The 17,199-nt window shown below is 38.1% G+C and overlaps 1 protein-coding gene across 2 annotated transcripts in view; it reads right to left on the reverse strand.

The window, feature by feature from the left end:
* micu1 (mitochondrial calcium uptake 1) overlaps window positions 1-9,214 on the reverse strand; it is a 114,295-nt gene extending 105,081 nt beyond the window's left edge. The window contains exon 1 of one of the 2 annotated variants that reach the window (XM_056470314.1): window positions 9,064-9,214. The gene's annotated coding sequence lies outside the window, so the exon portion shown is untranslated. The remainder of the gene's footprint in view (window positions 1-9,063) is intronic. The other variant, XM_056470315.1, reaches the window with a different exon arrangement.
* Between the last annotated feature and the right edge of the window lie 7,985 nt (window positions 9,215-17,199).

Raw genomic sequence — 17,199 nt, forward strand, 5'->3', positions numbered from 1 at the left:
AAAAACGTTAATAAAACTAATATTTATTTAATGTTTACAATGCAAATCCATCTAGATCCACTTTATTTGGTAAACAAAGCAAGACTCTCATATAAAATCTCTACTAATAATTACGAAAATATTACTTTACAAATTGTATTGTAAATAAATCAAATGAACACTTTCATATTAGTCAATATTATTACTGAAATTAATTTAAAAAGCTGGATAAATATAAATTTACACACATTTACACAAGTAAATAAATACTCGATGGGCTAAAAATCTGCGGAAACCTGCAGATTTCTGCGCATGCAGATTCTGTGCGAGCCTACTTATAAGGCAAAGGCCTCTAGATTACGCTTATTTTACCAAAATAAAATATGATCATGCCTTGATTATTAATGATTTATTTATGACAGTAAGGTCTGACTTTGCTTAGACAAAAGTCTTTTCACTGAACAGAAATAATGTCCAGTATAGAATATAAAGTCATGCTGTAGTGGAAACAGAATGAATATTGTGTCTGACTCCATCATGAGCTTGGAGGACTGCATCCATACATCTCTGCAATGACTCTAATCACTTATTAATAAAGTCATCTGGAATGGCAAAGAAAGCGTTCTTGCAGGACTCCCAGAGTTCATCAAGATTCTTCGGATTCATCTTCAATGCCTCCTCCATCTTATCCCAGACATGCTCAGTAATGTTCATGTCTGGTGACTGGGCTGGCCAATCCTGGAGCACCTTGACCTTCTTTGCTTTCAGGAGCTTTGATGTGGAGGCTGAAGTATGAGGAGCGCTATCCTGCTGAAGAATTCACCCTCTCCTGTGGTTTGTAATGTAATGGGCAGCACAAATGTCTTGATACTTCAGGCTGTTGATGTTGCCATCCACTCTGCAGATCTCTTGCACGCCCCCATACTGAATGTAACCCCAAACCATGATTTTTCCTTCACCAAACTTGACCGATTTCTGTGAGAATCTTGGGTCTATGTGGGTTCCAGTAGGTTCTTCTGCAGTATTTGATGATTGGGATGCATTTCAACAGATAATTCATCAGAAAAATCGACCTTCTGCCACTTTTCCAAATGATCAGCTAGAAGTCAAGTTGTTATTTTGTTGCTCTTACAACTGGGATCGACGACAAGACTTTTGTCAGGTAGTGCATTTAACACCTACCCCTCTCCCAAGCCTCACAGTAATGCAAAAACAGTAATCATTGCTGTAGGCTAATTGTATTGTTGTTGTAATAATATAAATATTTATTGTTGACTTCCGGCTGCAGATATCTACCTTCTAGACTTTACCACGACAAACAGGTTTAAATTCAGGTTTCAGTAACATAAACGTAAAGCATTTTTTAACAATCAGCCAGTTAAACTTTGTCTCTGAAATAAAAACACCATCGAAAAGCCACAGGGAAGGGAAAGGTCAGAAAAGGCAAGTATTCATTAAGTTCCTCTGACTTAAAATTCAATACAGAAGTGTCTCTGCTAAAAGACAGATTAGACAATATTGATTTGTAGTGCTGACTTGAAATTCTTACAGAAAAATATTCTCAACCTTTTAAGTGCTAACGAAAGAGTCAGCCAATCAGATCGCTTTATGCAAATACCCCAGCTCAGATGATAGCCAATTGCGGACTAATTTCATCGGCTGACGCTGCTATGATTATCAAGTCAGCCCCGACTTCAGACATGCCCACCGTCAAGCTGACGGAGTTGAAGCCCCATGTGAATCGGGCATTAAAGAGTTAGTTTACCCCATACAATCTTAATTATATTATTATTTACTTGTGGTGAGAACCTTCAGGGACTTCACGATCCAATCTGATTCTGAGAGTCACAATCAAATTCCAAAACCATTCTCGGCCTACATTTTTCCCATTTCTTCTGCTGTACATTACAACTTTATATTTTAACCAGAACTGGAGTTTAATTAATCGCTAATTAATTAATTAACTGGAGTTTAATTAACTGCATAATTAATTAATGATTTGAATCTCTGTATGTCAGTACTGTCCTCTTAAAAATGATTTATTTTATTAAAGAGTAATTCACGAGGAACAAGCTACGAATAATGCATTAAAATGCCAGATTACGAGGAACAATTAGAAAGAAGGGTTCTTGGAAGGTTCTTGCATTGGAAGGAGATTATGCGCTTGTCACTTCAGGTCAGAATAACAACACATGCGAAAATAAGTGCCATATAGCAGCAGTGAGGAGATTGTAAATATAAAAGGATGTAAGGACGACACGAGAGTGGCTTTTTGGTTTCTTTTCTTGTGCATCTCAGCCACTAGCACGCCATCTGAAAGATTTTTAGCTTAGAGGTAATGTAGTCATTCAATTTCACAATTTGTAATGTTGCAGTATGTATTTGAATAATGATGGCTGGTTGTTTTACTTGAAAGCTCAGATTTGATTATCCTAATTAGTTTTGTTTACAAAGTTTGAGGTTTACTGTATCATTATTATTCACACCTTTAAGTATTTAAGCTTTACCATTGAACAACGCAAGTGTTTAAGAGTCTCTTTAACACTTATGTTTTTTATTATAATGAGATATTTTGTTAATATATTTTTGTTTTTGACTATTAAAAGTATTTGCCTTAGTAATGTTGGTAAATTTAAATAAAGTGATTAAATAAAAATAAATCCTAATATTCCTAAATGGATTTTTAAAAATATTCAATAGTTATCGCTATTGAATGATATGAAACATATTTTTTTTTTTGCAATATTGCACAGCCCTAGGTCAGCCCATGATTCAGCAAACATAAAAGAATAAAAAATAAATAATAATAATAATAATAATACAAAATCGCTTATGCACCAACATCCAAGCATGCTACAGAAAAGAAAGATATCCAAAGAGGTCTTTTTAAGTTGTAAAGAAATCTGTGTTTTTGAAATGAGTGAAGATAGCAAGTCAAATTTTTATTTGAATTATTTAGCCTGACATGTTTACTGTCCCAAAATTTAGTAAAATGTTTCTTAAAATAAAATATTTTGTGTTTAATGGGGGAAAAGTTTGTTTTATTTTACCCAGACATTTAAAAAGAACATATTTTAGAGCAGTGATCACCATACCGTGATACTTTTATCCAAGTTTATCATATCAGAATTTTATATAACAATCACTCAAGTCAAAACTTACAAATGTGTACTACATTTGGCTTGAGGGTTACTATTAAGATTTTGGTATATTCATCAAACAGTGCTACTAAATGGCTCTTTTTTAATCTTTGGGTGAACTAATTCTGTTACAAGGGGGAAAATATTGATTCAATTCTTGTGACTAAAGCTGAAGGACAGCTCTTGAGACTTGTGACTTTCAATCATCTGTTATCTATAAGACTCCCCCACATAAACAAACCATTATATCTTGAAAAGAGCTACTTATCATGTCATTCTCCTCTTTTGACATCAAACTGTAGGCAGAGGGACTGGCAAACTCTTGCCATTACTCTGCCTCGCTCGTAGCAAGGCAAAAGCTCCATAGAGGCTAGGAGAGCCACCTGTCCGTTTTCCAATATTGACTGTAGTTTGATTGAGGTCCTGATTCAGCAGAACATAATGAGAGTGGGAGCGCTACATGCTAATTGGAGTGAGCACTTGTGCGTGACATTGCAGACTGATGGCGCTGGTCTCTGGGGCCGAGGACAGAGGGACTTTGACTGAAACTCTTTCAAACGGAGCAGATACTGCATTAGCCCAGTAAACACCCTAATGGGTTCTATCAGAGTGAAAGCAACCGGTTCAAGCCTGCTCGAAGAACACTTTATGTGCGACTTCATGGTGAAAAGGTTTGGTTATGGCCATTACAATGTTATTAATGTAATGTCTGCACAGTGTTATTGTAATTACAGTGATGTTCCTATTCAAATGCTCCTTCCAATGGGAGCAATTTAATGGCGCAATAGAATGAAAACCTGGATATACCTGGGCATAGCTGTATAATAAGCGTTCAGTGCATAAAAACGACATACCGTGAGCAAAAAACACTGCTGAGGTAACAGTATACCATCATTTAGCTTCTTTTTACCCTCAAACTAAAGACGAAATAGATCTTCATTTGAAGTAGGGTTGTCATAAGTATAGTTTGGTAACAATCAGAGCTGAAATTTTAAAAACGGCAATTTCCGTTAACATTTTAGCACTGGTAAATGCGTACATAAACACCGTTGATTGGCCATTGTGTTTACGTGCTCAACAGAAATGACTGTGATTGGCCATGAAGGTCATGATGGTTGATACTCAAAAATGACTTGGACTCAAGGGCAAAAAAACCTGATCGGGACACCCCCCATTTTTTTTTTGTCATTTATAGTCATATTGCTCAGCCCTAATCATTCCCACCACTTGAAACAAATGGCAATGGCTGAAGTAAACTGCAAGTCCTGTACCCCCATTTGGTCGAACATGTAATTACTCCACAGACTCGAAACTTTGAGATTCCCAAACCTTTTTATTGAAAGAGAAATTTAACCTTGCTCTTTGCTCGCAAACTTTAACAGCAAACACACTGCAGCAGTCTGTGCTTCATATATCCAGTGGCAATCTGGAATCAGCTTCTCTCTATGGACCAATGATCTAACAGTCGCACGCCTCTCAGATAAGGTTCTGCCAGGCATTGCACCATCAGGGGCCATCAGGGGCCAAAATCACAGGCAGCTGAGGACTAACTTGACTGAAGACCAACATTGTTGTTAGAGTGCAACTGAAAGCCAGAGAAAAGCTGAAAACAATCACCAGGCTGACTCCATTTTGGCCTACACTAGGGTTGCACGACATTGGAAAAATCTAACATTGCAATATTTTGCTATTCTATGATATCTCTTCATTCATTCATTTATTTTCGGCTTAGTCCCTTTATTTATCAGGGGTCACCACAGCGGAATGAACTACCAACATATCCAGCATATGTTTTATGCAGCGGATGCCCTTCCAGCTGCAACCCATCACTGGGAAACACCCATACACCCATTCACACACATGCACTACGGACCTATAGTGCATGTCTTTGAACATGTGGGGGAAACCGGAGCACCCGGAGGAAACCCACGCGAACACAGGGAGAACATGCAAACTCCACACAGAAATGACAACTGACCTAGCCAGGACTCAAACCAGCGACCTTCTTGCTTTCTTGACCTTCTTGACGACAACGCTACCCACCGTATGGCCCACGATATACATTGCGATATGAATACAATTTGACCAGATGACTTGAATAGCTCTATTTGGAAAGAATTGATCATTTTGGGATGATTCTGCAGTGGGAGTCATCTGCATAAAATATAATATACAAAATATAAATATAATAAAGAAAAAGGTACAATTAAAATAAACTGTATTTTACCGTTTTCCGACTTTTAGGAGATCTATACGACGGCCAGAGGAATTGTTTTAATTGTCCAAAAGGCGCATCTCTGTGGGTCTTGCAGACTGCAGAGCATGTGGGATTGTCTGTGGGAGTGTTGACCATTCTCACGCACACATAACCAGCAGTATGAAGCGTGTACGGTGAGAGTTCCACTGCATGGTTAATCGATTACGTATGTTTGGCAGGGGTGTAATGGATCAGTGTTTTTTTTTTTTACTTGTAGCTTAATCTGACATTTATAAAAATTATATAGAGATCGCCTTCAGCATCATTCAAATCACGTGTATGAATGCATTTTGGCTTCCCTGTAATGTATAAAGATGAGAAAAAAAGTGGTGAGGTGGGACCTAAATGCTTTCTTAGGTTATTAATTAAAGGTGTTTTCTGTCACTGTTTGTTTAAAGGGCGCCTATGGTGAAAAATCTACTTTTCAAGCTGTTTGGACAGAAATGTGTGTAAGTATAGTGTATAAACGGTCATATTGGGGTGATATAAACACACCCAGTCCTTTTTTTCCAAATTTAGCAACATAAAAACGATCGACCAATTGGAGCTGTTTTCAGATCGACCGCAACTTTACGTAAGAGTGCGGTTCCCCCTCCCACCAATATTGATTGACAGCTGCACGCATTAACATGTCCAGTAGTCATGTGTATAATCATTTCAACAAGAGAGGACCAGCGCAAAGCAGCCGTGAATAAAAGGTGAGTTCAGTTCGCTAGAGTCATCAATCATCATCAAACGTGATCAAGAGTGAGTTTTACAAGTTTAAAATGTTTTAAAACAGAGCATGTGTGTGATGAACTACAGCCATTTACTTCAGATTCACTTCATCAGCACAGCCGCGTGTCAGAACAATTATAAAAGAAGATGCTTCTATTGTGATTTGTGGACGTTAAATCGGGTTTATTTTGTACATTAACATGACAGATATCCATGCAGCAGTGGATAATACCAGTATCATGTCACATATGCGTGCAAAACGAGTGCAAAGCTTAACGCGCTGTCTCTGTGTGTGTGTGTGTTTGTCTGCGCTATGTGTGTGTGTGTGTCTACGCTGTGCGTGTGTCTGCGCTATGTGTGTGTGTGTCTGCCTGCGCTATTTGTGTGTGTCCTCGCTGTGTGTGTGTGCATGAACTTTGTAATGACATTGTGTGTGACTCATTGTTGCAAATCCACAAAAAAATGCATCAAATACTGATTGTTAAAGTTCTTACTGTAGTATTTCTCACACACGTTACGTGAGATCTGCTTCCCGAGGCAGCCGAGGGCAGCGATTGCTGACAGGCACGTGGGAACGGTGGGCGGGGAGGACTAGCCTTAAAGGCCCAGTACAAAAAAACAGCAGCAACTTTTTTCCAGCTATAATATAGACACTTCAAACAGCTACAATAAATAATCTGATGGGTGTTTTGAGCTGAAACTTTACAGACACATTCTGGGGACACAAAAGACTTATATTAAATATGAAAAAAGGGGTAACCTATGTGCCCTTTACCCTGCTATAATGCATTAAAGCTGCACGATTAATCATTAAAAGATTGTGTTCTCAATTCAAACCCGCGCAACATGAATGATAAATGATGGTGATTTGCATACGTTTATTAATCCTTCGAAGCGCTGCATTCAAATCTGCATTTGATCAAGAGATTCATTTTTTACACTTTTTCAGTTTGTTACAAACAATTAAATAACAACAGAAGTACTGGGAGAACAGTTTATAGCTCAGATATAAACACTGATGTTTAGGGTAAAGATTTAAGCTCAATCCCAATACTACTCCTTAGCCCTTACCCCTACCCCTCGTTTTGCACGTTCACGTGAAGGGATAAGGGGGTCCCAATTCTCTTTAGCTTGAAGACATAGGGTTAAGGAGAAGGGGTGGATACTCCTTCGATCAGAGATTTTTCAGGACCACACTCAAGACGAAGGGGTAAGAAAATTTCCAACAATACACCAGCCACAACGGTAGCATAGCTGCACTCAGAAGTAAGGAGATCCACAAATTAGTATTTTTTTGCCATTAATACAAATTTTTACAAAAAACAAGCACATTTAATACATTTATACCCGCGCTCATGTTTTACCTTCATGCTTTTTAAAAATAGGGAAGGGGTACAAAAATAGAATTGGGATTGGACCTAAAAAAATCACAGTTTCATTCAACTTGACGCTAGTGAATGTAGTAGCAATTACATTGTGTAACCACTTGGTGACGTCAAATAACCATCTAAATGATTTCACTGAATATGTTTTCCAAAATGATCCAGCTATAATGAAACAAAGTTTTATGTGTGAGTTGTTGAATCATTAATTGAAAATAAATTTGATATTTTGTACAAGATGTTCCATTTCTATATTTAGCATTATCAGCAACAGTAGCATAGATAATCTTTTGTATTTATTATTTTCCTTTTTTTCAGCTGGTTCTTTCTTGATTTTTATTTGTAATAAAATTAAAGGTTCTGTTTGTTAAACCGATGGTTTTTACAGTAATGTTTTTGTATAGACGAAAAGCAAATGACATTAGTATCCTCCTTTTATACTGATGCAAAAAATGGCCCGATCCGTGACTCAAAAACTCATAGTGTGATCCAAACCATGAGATTTGTGATCTGTTACACCACTACTATACACTCAATTTTTTTGTTTACCTTTTCTGCTTGTCCACACACTAAAATGACTCACTAAAACTAGTTAGCGAGCAACAAAATTCTTAAGGGTTTTTTTTTTTGATCAACTTAATTGTTTTATGTTCAATCCGCTTAAATTTGTGAAAAACAATTGAGTAAAAAGTAAAGTTTTATATTCGCGCATTCATTCAGTGACAACTTGTGACATGCTCCATATATTGTTTACCATGGTAGTTTAAATATTTGGTCTGAAATCATATGAAAGCATGACTTCAAAACAACATTAGCACTATTTATTAGACTGTGAACAGTGTTGTACTTTGATAGTCATTGGACGTTAATATGACTTCTCCATTTAAAATTTGCAACAATACTGTAATGAAATTATATTATTAAAGAGAAAGACTGAATGTGCGAATATAAAACCAATTTTACCTTTGGAAGCTAGCTTTTTTTTAGTGTAGTTCATTATGCATTGTGTATTCCTACAGTCTTTTTATGAATTAGAATTTAATGTTTAGAGTTGTTCTAAACAACAAAAAAGTTAGCACAGAGTACCATGCAAAAACAAAAACATGATATTTATCGCAAGATATGGCATCTATATTAACAACAACAATGTCAACAAGATATTTTATAAACATTTGTCAATGTTAAAAAACAAAACCAGTCAAATGACGATGTCACTACCTCAAAATTATAACATAAACTGTATTTTTTATGTCTCTTTTCAACATGGACGTTATATCAGCTTTAATATTGAGCTGAAGTTGTTATTATGATGATATGAGGCGATATGCAGCTGGAGCATTAGCATGAGCTACACAGCGACTACATATTTACCTGCTTTCTTTTCACTGAGAAACATTAAAATATACTATTATGAGACGTCTAGCAACATGGGGATTTGTCATTCAGGACCTTTCAGCTGTAGCATGCCATGAAGATACGACCAGTCAAGTAACGTTACAGAGAAAACTCTTCTATCTGAAAACACACTGAATTTGGCTAATCTCGCTAGCCCCTCTGGTGTTAACGTGATCGGGTATCATACACTTACTCAGACACTTAAGGCGACGTCAGATAAAATCCTGCACGGAATGTGTTTTTCAGTAAGAACTGCTGATTCCCTTCCGATTCTGCTTTAACGTTTGTCTCGTTGACTTTCTGCGCTGAAGTTCCGCGTCTACGGAGGCCGAACACAAACACACCCACAGCAAACGTCAAGCCTCTGCCTCCCCTTATCTGCTCAGTCTGTGGGATCTTCCTTCAGCTTGTAAACACTCCGTTTAATAAGCGAGGACGTTTTGTGCTATTAGATGAGGTTTGTTGACATGGCGTTGCATTTCCACTGTCACACATGACAAAAATGAATTTAATTAGTGTTGTCGTCATTTAAAATGCAGCAAATGGTTAAAAATGGTTATGAAGTATGATTTTATTCTACATGACTACATCCCTAATCATACCCAAAACCTCAACCCAACCTCCACCTTACTAACTATTAATAAGCAGCTAATTATCGGTTTAATGAGCTAATAGTTTTAGTTCATGTTTTGTTAGCATGAATGTGACTTAAAATAAAGTATTACCAAAATTATATATATTCATCCATTAATTTTCCTTCAGCTTAGTCCCTTTGTTCATCGAGGGTCACCACAGTGGAATGAACCACCAACTTATCCAGCATGTTTTACACAGCGGATGCCCTTTCAGCTGCAACCCAGTACTGGCAAACACCCACACACATACTCATTCATACACACATACACTACAGCCAATTAAGTTTATTCAGTTCACCTGCACCAAATGTCTTTGGACTGTGGGGGAAACCAGAGGAAGCCCACACCAACATGGGGAGAACATACAAACTCCACACAGAAATGCCAACTGACCCAGCTGGGACTCTAACCAGCAACCTTCTTGCTGTGAGGCGACAGTGCTAACCAGAGCCACCGTGTCGCCCAATTATGTATATATAAGATGTTATTAAATAAGATGTTATTGTTGTTGTTAATTACAATAAATACATTATAAATAATTGATACTTGGATCTCGGTGCACATACGTCTGTAAGGTTGGTAATCAGAAATTTTGGTTGAAATTAATAATTTTTTTTTATTTCCAATATATACAGTTGAAGTCAGAAATATTAGCCCCCCTGTTTATTTTTATTTTATTTTCCCCAATTTCTGTTTAACGGAGAGATTTATTCAACACATTTCTAAACAGTATAGTTTAGAATAGTTTTAATAACTCATTTCTAATAACTGATTTATTTTATCTTTGCCATGATGACAGTACATAATATTTGACTAGATATTTTTCAAGACACTTCTATACAGCTTAAAGTGACATTAAAAAACTTAACTAGGTTAATTAGGTTAACTAGGCAGGTTAGGGTAATTAGGGAAGTTATTGTATAACGATGGTTTGTTCTATTGATTATTGAAAAAATATATAGCTTAAAGGGGCTAATAATATTAAAAATATTAAAAACTGCTTTTATTCAAGCCGAAATAAAACAGATAAGACTTCCTCCAGAAGAAAAAATATTATCAGACATACTGTGAAAATTTCCTTACTCTGTTAAACATCATTTGGGAAATAATTAAAAAAGAAAAAAATTAAAAGGGGGGCTAATAATTCTGACTTCAACTGTATATTATTGAACAAAATAGACACAACATATATTTAACATATATTTAAAATTGATTTTTGCCATTTTTTACCATTTGAGAATAGATAAAAAAATGGCAAAAAAATAAGCTGTTTAACAGGAACTAAACAAAAATTTCTTCAAGTCTTGTGATCTCCTGGCATTCGTTTCCAAAGTTTATTACAACTGGTATTTATTATGTCATCTGATTATGCTATTGTCTGCGTCGTGTTGTTATAAATAGTGCATCATCTTGCCAGGAAATCCAGCTAAACTCGATTTGGGTGATACGGTATGTAACTTTTAACTGGTTTAAACATATGATTAAACAAAGAGCAAAGTCAGTGAATCTAACCACCATTTAAAGAGGACCTATAATGCACAAATCACTTTTATGAGGAGTTTAAACACAGTTGTGTGGGAACAGTCTGTAAATATAACCAGCTTCTATTGGTAAAGATTTGTTAATTTTCAGTGTCTGCAGAAACACTTTGATTGACATTTTCCCTTCGTACGTGTCATCAGAGGGGGAAAGCCCCGCCTACTAGTGACAATCTCTCCCTCATTAGCATAGGACATTAGTCTTGTTTTTGAATTTGCCACTATGCTGACACATAGGTATTTGTAACTCCGCCCTCTTTTGTAAAGAACACAATCTTATTTGAATTCAAAGGAGTGGTCCACAGTGTATTTTTAAGGTTTGGTTGTGTTTACAAAATGCAAAGCAATGTGTGCTCACGCTTCATTTGTAAAAAGTCATGTTAACGTTCACATATCTTTTGCGAGTTTGTTATTTGAGATGTAGAACACACAGAAAGCGGCCGCAGAGGGAGACACTGCAGCGCTGCTGAAGAGTGTGGGTGTTTACAGCAGTTTGACTGATGAATAGGAATTTGTAGCTAAATTGTTAGCGATGCCAAACAGCCTTTCCCATTGTTTACATCCTTGTTTACGTCCTTGCTACAACATATCGTCAACGCTAGACACTGTGTGTAATAGATCAATTTTACCATTAAAAACGCTCACAATCCACAGCTTCGTCTATTATGGTTGGAGCTGCTCCTACTTTGAGGAGTTTTTAGCCGAATCCAGCACTGAACTGGGAGAGGTTCTGGATCTTCTCCTTTGTCAAATGCTAGCTATATCCTTTTTATAATTCTCTGGAACATAATTAAAATTAAACTGTAAGCACTTCTCTCTTGGTGTCGCATCATTTGAAAGCCCAAATACAGAAACAGAAGAAGCTCTGTGGAAATAGCCACGTTTGGACGCCATTTTAGCTTTCTCTGCTATAACATTACAGCGCCTCTGGCCTTGCCCCTTCGCTGCGCGTGGTGTATGTGCATGGTGAATGCGCGTAACCTGAAGCGCTTGTGATCTCACTAGCCCGGATGCATTTTTTGTAGTCCCCAAACTTCATTCGCTATAGGCTTTGCTAAGCTAACTTTATAAAAGCCAATGTCTCCCTTTGCATTGAAATTTGAGCGTCTTACATTCAGAGATGCTGTTTATGTTCACACAGCTACATTACACATCAACTAAAGTTTAAAATATGATATCGTAGTGGACCACCCCTTTAAAGCGAAACCAAAATGGCACAATTTGGATCAAAGCCTAAGGGCGTACTCACACTATGTACAGTTTCCTTGAACCGGGCCAAAGCACGCTTGTCCCCCCTCCCGTCTCCCCCGACTCACATTACATTCGGGCCTGGGCACGCTTACGTCATCGATGATGCGTCAGAAGCGCTCTTGCTCAGTACAGTGGAGATTTCTTCAGTTATATCGTCGTTTAAGTCATTTGATATGCAGCGACACGCAATCAAATATTTCGCCGAACAGATCAGCCACTTTTGACGCTCATAAACAATCATAAAGTCCTCGTGCTGCAGGTATTAGGAGGTTTGCTGAAGGTGCGGAGCTTTCGTGCAGTGAGGGGTTTGCGTCTTTAATAAACTACGACAGTTTGCATTCATTGAACAGTAAGAATGATTAATAAACACATATGAAACAGCCCCTTAAAAGTCACGTCTCGCTTTCAGTTTCGGGCTTTGGCGCGTTTTGCACTCACACACAAGCATATCGCAGTAAAAGCCCAAGTGAACCAGGCTCTGGCACACCTCTTCCAACCGGGCCAGGGCTGGCCAAGTGAACTGTGCATGAGCCCGATTCAGAGCACTCACACTTCTCAAACGATCCAGGAAACGGGCCTGGGCACGGTTCGGATAGCATAGTGTGAGTAGGCCCCAAAGGGGGCAGATTTAAAGAGGTATAGTTGGCGCGATAGCCTAGTGGTTAGCGCGTAGACATATGGTCCAGTAGCATGTCAGGGTGTCACGAGTTCGAATCCCGGCTCGAGGAAATTTCCCTACCCTACCCCCCTGTCTCTCTCCAACTTCGCTTCCTGTCCTAAATACTGTCCTACTGTATCTAATAAAGGCAAAAAATAGAAAAAATAAAAGAGGTATAAATCCTTATTTGTGTATTTGAGCTGAAACTTCACATACAGACTCTAGGGAAATTTGATATATATATATATATTGCGAGACTTATATATAGACTTATATATATTGCAGAAAAGGGCATAATAGGTCCCCTTTAAAATACAAGTCTGATTAGCTGACCAGCTTGACCATAGAACTGGATGACTTTCCAGGTGGGCTTGGTTATAAGCACTTAAAATTCAATATTTTCTTGTGTTAAGATGGATATTTGATTTAGCTGATTTAATTTCTTCCTCAAGATGTCTGGCAGCCTCAGATGGCTCAATAACTGCAGTATTTGCCCAAAGCACAGAACACAGGAGCTGAGGACCACAAATAGGCCACATTTTTCTCCCTACATGTTTGAACTTGCTTAATTCTTATTCCATTTTTTCAGTCCTTCTCTTTCCCCTGTGCTGCTTGATATATAGTTTCTCCTCTAGCATTACTACACACACACACTTTCTTTTCAAAATACACTATTTGCAAAATTTCCTCTCTGAATCAACCAACCGTGAAACAGGATCTGAATAAGCTTGGGTGCATAAAGGATCCATTCGCAAACTATTCTGTTTTGAAAAACTCTTGGAGACCAGATCTTTAGAAGTTAAATGTAGGTTTAGAATTTAGCTTGTGTGAAGCTTGGCTTTGTCATCAGGTTTCCAAGAGTTCGCTTGTTACCATAACATGTTAAATAATTAGCCACCATGCAATCCAGTTTGATCTAAATAATTATACATACAAAGCTAAACAATGTGGCAAGAACTGCATGTCAAATTGTTAGAATTAAGACCTTAAGAATTCAAAATGTTTGTCCAAGTCTATTATTACCAAAACCAGAAAAAGATTAGGAGTGGCTCAGTGGTTAGCACTGTCGCCTCACAGCAAGAAGGTCGCTGGTTTGAGCCACGGCTGGGTCAGTTGGCATTTCTGTGTGCAAGAACACATTAAATAAGTAAGAAATGACAGTAATGGTAGGTCAGGTGGCAACAGAGATGGAGTTTCACATGCAGCTTTGTTTTTAAGAGAATGGACAGCAGGCAGGGGTCTAAACAGGACCAAAACATTAATAGCAAAGGTAATCCAAAAGACAGGCAAAGGTCAGGCCAGGCAGAAGACTATCACAACCCATAAAAACAATACAAGAATCAAAAACCAAACAGAGCAAAATGTGGAGACAAGGAACGAAATTTAGCAAAGAATGAATGTGGTGGTTAAATAGTCTAAGTAATCAGGGAGGATGATCTGCAGCTATGTCTGTGAAAGGAAGGGGATATCTAGAACTGGTGTGTGAGTGCTGGGCATAATGGGATATGTAGTTCGGTAAAGTGGCTGATATATAGTTTTCCAAGGATCTGTGTAGATCCCTGACTATCATAACAAATGGGTTTTAAAATTAGTCATGATTTTATGAATATACACTGGTTTTTTATTTATTTGTATTTTTAATTTTTTCTGCTGCTTGATTAAAATGAGGGCAACACGGTGGCTCAGGTGGTTAGCACTATTGCTTCACAGCAAGAAGGTCGCTGGTTCGAGTCCCAGCTGGGCCAGTTGGCATTTCTGTGTGGAGTTAGCATGCTCTCCCCATGTTGGCATGGGCTTCCTCTGGGTGCTCCGGTTTCCCGCACAGTCCAAAGACATGCGCTATAGGTGAATTAAATAAACTAAATTGGCCGCAGTGTATATGAGTGTGTATGGATGTTTCCTAGTACTAAGTTGCAGCTGGAAGAGCATCCGCTGAGTAAAACATATGCTAGAATAGTTGGCGGTTCATTCCGCTGTGGCGACCCCTGATAAATAAGGGACTAAGTCAAAGGAAAATGTAGAATTAAAATGAGCTGAAACAAAATTCTCGAGTTTTTTTGAGACAACTTAATTGTTTTTTGTTCAATCCACTAAAATTTGTGTGCAACCCAGCATATTATACAGCAACATTTGCACATATAATTGTCCATCACATCATCAGTATTTGTTTGTATGCCATTAACTAGTTTCTGAACAAAACCTTTCTTCAGAAAATATGCAAAACTGTTTTGACATAAAATACAGCAGAATTTACGCCGCTAGTCAAACATCTGGAAGAGCAAGACAGACTTGTAATCTATTCATGCGTAAGTCTCACTGCTGTTCAAAAAATAACCAGAGGCCGCTGACTCTTCTCCAATTAATGCTGAGAGTACATCCAGACTGGAGACATGCCCCATATTTAAGACCACTTCTGTTGTATAAATCTCCATACACATCTCCACAACCAGCCGTAATCAATCTTTAAGTGTGGATTTGAACTCAGATTGGGCTAGAATTTCCAGTACAGTCATTCATGGTGTGTAAAAAGAAGTAACGGCCATATTTCAATTCAAGTCTATTTCAGTCTATCAGAAATTACATTGATCTGTTGAGTGCTCCACACAGCATATCCCATATCTTCCTAATCAGCGATGGCTTCTAAATGACTACTTTGAGTTAGAATAAAACACAATTGTTTTTTTTCGTTTACTGCCAGAAGACGTACATAAATATTAAGCCTTGCGTAATCTTAGGCTTTACAAATGGATTTTTAAGTAATCAATGTAACAAAACGGTAATATAATAATAATTCCTTATATCTAAATAGCACAGCGATGCTTAAACTAGGGCCAGCGTGCCAAAGTTGGCCCATGGTAGCTTTTGATTTGGCCCACCATCCCATCTGAGAAAAGGGAGAATGATGGGGATGGTTTAGATGGGGTCTGTCATTTCCAATTTAACATAGCCTTTTATTTATTTGTTTTATTGTTAAGCTACAGAAAGCTAATTGAAATTAAATGTTTTAATTTTAAGTGCTGTAATTTAGCTTTTAATATGTACATGCAGTCACCCAATGAATTGAGGACAATACAGAAACTTTGGTGAGGAAATCAAGGCAATGCTTGACAATATTCAGCATCGAAATCCTTATATATATATATATATTATACTGCATTAGTTAATAAGATTCAAAGTAATGTTTCTATTGATTTTTTCCCCTGACAACTTTAATGTAAAATAGTTTGGTACAGAAGCGACGCGGTGGCGCAGTATGTAGTGCTCACTGGTTTGAGTTGGCGTTGGCGTTTCTGTGTGGTGTTTGCATGCTCACCCTGCGTTCGCGTGGGTTTCCTCTGGGAACTTCAGTTTCCTCCACAGTCCAAAGACATGCGGGACTAAGCCGAAAATAAAATGAATGAATAATAGTTTGGTATATTTATCTTTGGCCCACGGCTCTCAATGATATTTGTTTGGGCACCCCTGATATAGCACTTTTATGGATGCTCAAAACACTTTACACATTTTGGGGGGAATGTCCTCATCCACCACTACTGTGCAGCATCTTCTTGGATGACCCAACGGCAGCCATATTGCGCCAGTCCGCACACCAGTTGATTGGTGAAGAGGAGACAGAATGATGAAGCCATTTATGATATGGGGATGGTTAGGAGGCCATGATGGACAGAGGCCAGTGGGCAAATTTGGCCTGAATGCTGGGGTTAAACCCCTACTATTATTCGAAGGACATCCAGGGATTTTTAACAACCACAGAGAGTCAGGAGCTCAGTTTAACATCTCATCCAAAAGACGACGCTCACTGAGCAGTATAGAGTCCCCATCAATATACTGGGGCGCAGGTTGAGTACTCCCCTGTGGGCCTCCCTAACACCACTTCTGGCAGCAACCGACCTTTCCCATGTGATCTTCCATCCAGGTACTGACCAGGTGCAGCCCTGCGTAGCTTCAGTGGGCGACCATGTGAGAGTTGCAGAGAGCTAGCTGCCAGCTAACCACTTCATTGTATAAAAGAGTGTGTGGGGGATTTTGAAAACACAATGGACACAGACTAGTGTCCCTGATATTATCTGCACGCAAATCCATCTTAATTACAATAGAGCTATTCAGATCATACGCCTACAGCATGACCCTACTAGCCATATTGGCAGCATATGTGTCCTCATCTCTATTGTTTTGTATCACTTTCCATGTTTCTTTATCATGGCTAAATGTGCATCAGTGACAAGCATGTGTTTAATTTTATATTT

The sequence above is a fragment of the Danio aesculapii genome, chromosome 13 (assembly GCF_903798145.1).
Source record: "Danio aesculapii chromosome 13, fDanAes4.1, whole genome shotgun sequence".
Taxonomy (NCBI): Eukaryota; Metazoa; Chordata; class Actinopteri; order Cypriniformes; family Danionidae; genus Danio; species Danio aesculapii.